Source organism: Capricornis sumatraensis, chromosome 5, assembly GCF_032405125.1.
Source record: "Capricornis sumatraensis isolate serow.1 chromosome 5, serow.2, whole genome shotgun sequence".
Classification (NCBI taxonomy): domain Eukaryota; kingdom Metazoa; phylum Chordata; class Mammalia; order Artiodactyla; family Bovidae; genus Capricornis; species Capricornis sumatraensis.
Window position 1 is genome coordinate 5,351,727 of NC_091073.1, and position 5,991 is coordinate 5,357,717.

Here is a 5,991-nt window from a genome sequence, read left to right on the forward strand (position 1 = left end):
TCCAAAAAGTGTAAGGTTGGCGGGGGTGGGGGGTGGGGGGTGTCACATCGGTGTATCCAACAGCCAAAAAGCTTCAAAAGAAAGGAATGCCACTGTCCGGCAGGCTTCGTCTCAGCGGCCAGGGTGCGGAGCCGCGAACATCCCGCCCCTCGCCTGCTCGGACTGCTCTGGAGACCCGGAGAGGGGACTGGGAGTTGGCGGCGCGGTCGAGGGCTGGGTACTGGGCTCGGCTTTGGCGGGCTGCGCTTGCACACCCAGACCTCGGCGCGGAGTAGTGCTCGCCGCTCGGCTGCCCGCCTTCCGCTTCCTGCTGCGGGTCCAGCGTCAGCCCGCGGTGCGGGGTGCCGGGCGCGGGGCGCGGGGCGCGGGGCGCGGGGACGGCGCGGGGCGGGGGCCTCGCGGTTTCGCGCCGTCTCCGCTCTTCGCGCCGCGGCGCCGTTAACTCCGTGCGCGCCGGGCCGCGTTGGGTCTACGCCTCAGTCCCGGAGAGCAGCGGCCCCGGTCCTTCCCCATGCGCTGCTTCCGGCCAACTGAGCCTCTCCCGCCTCAGTGAGTCCCGGCAGGCGGACTGCGGCGGGGCTACGAGGACGGGGCCGGGGCAGCGGGCGGGAGGATGGGGCTCTCCGGGAAGGAGAGGGACGGGACTGGGCGAAGACACTGCGCCGGGGCGACGAAAACAGCCATTGGAGGGAGATGTCGCTTAACCAGTTATTAACTGCTCTAACTAGGAAGAGCGCAAGCTATTATTTCACACGGATTTATTGCTGAGCAACCTCGCGAGGAAGAGAAGCGGCTCCTGCAGGGACCGTATCACTCTTGCTGGTGAATGGAAGGGACGAAAAGTACAAAAAGTCACGTATTGAGGGAATTTTCCAGAAAGAAAAGTCGTACCACTTTTACGCCTTCATTTATTTGTTTTTGCTAATTCATATACTACTTTGCTTTCCCAGCCTCCATCTCACGTGTATTTTGGCGGTGGGGGAGGGGGTCTCAAATACCATTAGGGTCTTTATTGCATGGTCTATTTTTTGTTTGTTTTTTCTTTTGGCTAACACAGTAATGATTTCATGTTCCCTGAGATTCTATTAATAACAAATACAGTTTTAGGAAGAAAAAGTACAGTAAGCTTTACGATATGGAACAAATCTAGCTGTCTTCCATGGAGAAGATTTGAGATGTGTATTCTATTTCTTATTAAGAATCTAAAAGCAATAACTGTCGCTTTAAAGACTCTGTCCACCGTTAGGCAGTGAATTTAAGTCTTCTTAATAAAATTAAAATTATTTGCCCTTTAAGCACAGTGCCAAGTATTTTATTTTCACTGTTACTTCTATGCATCTCTACCACAGATTTACAGTATTATTTGAAAATATGACTAAGTGTTAACAATGCTGTCAGGAAACCAATGCAGTATGTGTATTTTCATTTTATTGCTAAAAATATGTAGGTGGCTAATTCCTTCACAGACCAGAAAAAAAAAAAAAAAATACTGTCGGATTACTAAACCACTTATCTGCTGAATACAGCAGTAACTTAAATGTTCAGAAAATTAAGGCACAATAACTTCAGAACAATATTATTTTTCTGGAGATTTATTTATTTTTCACTGTGGTTTGGCAGACTGTAAGACTTGGAGAAAGTCATGAGGGACGTTTTATATTTGTTCATGTTTAGGCTAACATGACTCCTTATCCTTCCTCTCTTGAGCAAAGAATTCTGAAGGATGTCTTTTCAAGAAAATAAATCATTTTTACATCGAAACACTCTCTTATGGAGAATGTGTTCACAATATAGAAAAAAAAATTTCCAAGTTAATCCAGCTACTTAATACATTATTATCTGAAAAATAAAAGTATGAAGATATTCGATCCTCAGAGGTTAGTCACCTCCAGCTTTAAATTATATGCCTAACAAGATGTGTGCAGTGTTTAATCACAAGGTTTTAGCTTTCTTTTAATATTTCATATAAACATAAGATTAATATATCATGGAAATGACCTGACTTGAAGGTTATCTACGGTTAGAACTGTTTCTAATATAAAGAAAAGGGCGTCCATTTTAAGCAAAGGAAGTTCTGAATTAATTTGGCAAAGCATGTCAGCTCTTTTTAAGGGTACCTTGGTCAATGTAACTGCAGAAGTACAATACAACTAAGTTGAAAATGTGAAAAGTAGAGTGAGAAACGTTTTTATAGGACAAACTATCAAGCTTCTTTAAATAGAAAGATAAGCATTTTAAGCAGTGAAAGAAGGAAAATGATGGAAAGAAAGGAAAGAAGAAAGGAAAAAGTAAGTAAGAAATGAAGAGAGAAGGGAGATAAAATTGGGTAAAAAAATTATGCTCTTTTCCTTGTGAAAATTGCCTTATATATATTTTATTTTCAGTCTTACCAGTGAGACCAAAGTATTTTCTTAATACTTGGCACATCATCATAAGGACATTTGCATTACCTCTTTTAGAACATTTGCCTTATTAAAGACAAAATGTCTCTATATGAATAGTTTGAAATAAAATTAAATTAAAACCCAAATATATTCAGTATACCAAATGACACAGTTCTAAGTCCCATTATTTTAAATAAGTCCTTGTAAAACATTATATTTTCTTATAGGATTGGAAACAACTTCAAGGAAAGACAAACTGTCCTCATCCAGTTGTGGGAGAGATATTTCCTGCTCATTGCTATGCCTTATCTTATAAAATGACTGCATATCTCTTCTTTGAAAATATTTAGGAAATAGATGCTACAAAAAATATGATCTCATTTTTATTATTGTGTTCTTGCTCTTTGAATTAGCTTTTTTGATCTTTTATTTTTCTTTTCAAAGATTGAATATCAATGGACATGTGTATGCTAAGTCGTTTCAGTCTTGTCCAACTCTTCATGACCCTATGGACTGTAGCTTGCCAGGTTCCACTGTCCATGGGATTCTCCAGGCAAGAATACTGCAGTGGGTTGGCATACCCACCTCCAGGGGAATCTTCCCAACACAGGGATCTCTTAAGTCTCCTGTATTGGCAGGCAGGTTCTTTACCACCTGGGAAGCCCATCAGTGGACATGAATTTGTGCAAATTTCAGGAGATAGTGGAGGACAGAGGAGCCTGGCATACTACAGTCCATAGGGTCACAAAGAGTCAGACACAACTTAGTGACTGAACATTGTTACAGCTGTTTAACCCTAAGATTTATAATAGAAATGTTTATATGCTTCTTTCTCAGCTTGAGTTCATGCCATTGTCTTCCTTTGGTTTTTATTTTTCCTTTTTTTTCCTTTCCTTCCTTTTTTTTTTTTTCATTGGAATTTATCCTGTGTGTGTATTAAAAAAAAAAAAATACTTGTTTAACTTTTGTCTTTCAAATACTGTTCCCTTATGAGTCTGTAGGCCTTTACAAATGCTTTCAGAGCCATCCATCCATTCAAGAGTTGACTGGAGAGGGGGCTCATCAAGTTCAGTGATTATAGACTAAATCATTTCTTTCTCCTAGGAAGGATTTTAGGCATGATTGCATCTTGGGCTTAATGGGAAATCACCACCCTTCGCTGTCATAGGCTTGTGATAGAGTGATATTTTATATTACATTTCCATCATCTCTCCTAAGTTGGGGCTTAAGTGCCCAATGTAAACATTTTTCATTTTCTGAGTAAGTGGAAGTCACAAAATTATGTATTTTATTTATAAATAATCAGTAAAGCCAATTCTGGAATAGGAAGATCACCCTTAGGAGCTCTAGGCATAAACTTCATGTCTTCATCTCTCTTGCAGACATCTCACAGTGCTGTGGAGTGAGCACACTTTTCCATTCCTGCCCCTAAAGAGCCTCCCTCTGTGGCCTTGAACACATTCTTTGGAGAAGCTCAAGACTGAGTAAGAGAGAATATTGCAGGGTTTTGAAGAAAATTTTCATTTGTAACCTCATGCCTGCATTATTTTTCCTCATTTGGAAAAATAAGATGAATTAAATATTAAATAATTGATATTAATTATTAATAAACATTAATATTTAAATAATAATAAAACAAACTCTTTAAATATGGAAGTAATATTGACAATTCAAAGAAGCTGTTTCAACTAAAAAAAATAAGTGTCGAAGAGAAAGACATTAACTAAAGATGAGCTTTTTTTCCTTTTTTTTAAAAGTAATTTATTTATTTATTTTTATTTTACTTTATTTTACTTTACAATACTGTATTGGTTTTGCCGTACATCAACATGAATCCACCACGGGTGTACACCACTGGAGTCCACGGGTGTTCCAATCCTGAACCCCCCCTCCCACCAGAAGCTTTGGTAATGCTGGGTTTACCAGTATCCTCCACATTGTCAGATTTCCAAAGATTGACAGAGTCAAGGACACACAATTATGACAAAAAATATGAATAATATACTTTTAAGACATATACACAGCATATAGTCACAAAATAAGTGAATTTCAGAACCAGAATGGAACTCAGTAAGGAATGAATCTGAACCATTCTACATATGAAGGATTAGGGCTGCTAGTGATAGTCAGTTGTATCACACACACACACACACACACACACAACCAAGGCAAGGCCTTATTTCTTTAGGCTTTTAGCTCAAAAATGCTTAAAATGTAGGGCAGAGAATTAAACATTTTAAAACAAACAAACGAACAAACAAAAGTTTGTTGTTCATACTCTTGGTTCTATTTATACTGAAAAAGTGAGCACTGAAAATAAAATTAACTCCACCCAAACTCTTTCCTAGGCATGAGTGCACAAGTCATTTGTATTTTCAGACTCTGAAATCTTTTGAATCTTTGAATTGAGTCTTTAAATCTTCTCTATACAACTTGTTGTTTCATATCTCATCTTATAAATGATTCTGAGAGTAAGGTTACTGATGGTCATTGGAAATGAACAGCAATATCAAAGAGCCAGATGGCCTATATAGACTTTAACTGTCCATCATACAACTGCTCATTTAAAATTTCTGCGTGGCATTTCTCCCTTTATCTTTTCCTTCTGTACATGACTAAACTATAAATTACCTAGATCTAAATTATTCTGTGGAGCTCTATGTAACTTTGGAGTTGAAGTTCATGAAGTAAGAACTCTTAATTATTCATGAGGTCATGTTATGTCATTTTGAGAATGTAACATCTGGCCTGGTGGTGGCCCCTGGAAACAGCAAAGGAAGTGTCACATTTTCTGTATTTTGTAAACCCAAAATATAATCTGCTTAGATGCCCTCTACAAACCTATGGACCCTTTTCTTAAGATTGTGATATAAACCAATACAGTATTGTAAAGTAAAATAAAGTAAGAAAAAAATAAAAAAATAAAAAAATACAAATAAATTAAAAAAATAAAATGTTATGTTATTTATCTTCAAAAAAAAAGAGATTGTGATAGTTGATGTACATTGTTATATAAATTACTGGTGTACAACAAAGTAATTTACAGTTTTAAAGCTTATACTCCACTTATAATTATTATAAACTATTGGCTATATCCCTTGTGTTGTACAATATATCTTTGTAGCTTATTTATTCTATACATAGTATTTTTAAGTAAATTAATTAGGACATGTCATGTCTTACTTGTGTCATGTGGGATCTTTCCTTCCAGTGCACTCTCTAGGTGTGGTGTGCCAACTCAGTAGTCGCATTGCGTGGGCTTAGTTGCTCTGTGGCATGTCGGATCTTACTTCCCAGACCAAGGAACAAACTTGTATCCCCTACATTTCAAGGTGGATTCTTAACCATTGGACCACCAGGGAAGTTCCCCAAAGTAGTTTGTACTTAATCCCCCACCCCATGTGCCCCTCCCAAAACTCATTGACTCTTATATCTACAAGTTTTTTCTGTTCTTCATTAGGAAAAAAGTTAACATGAATAGTATATGTCCATCCCATAGTAAGATATCTATGACTAGAAACCATGAGGTAAGGAAAGCTGAGGATCTTGTAACTGAATCTGCTATTTCCAGACTATTTCTTCTTATTTCAAAGTCAAAATGCAGCTT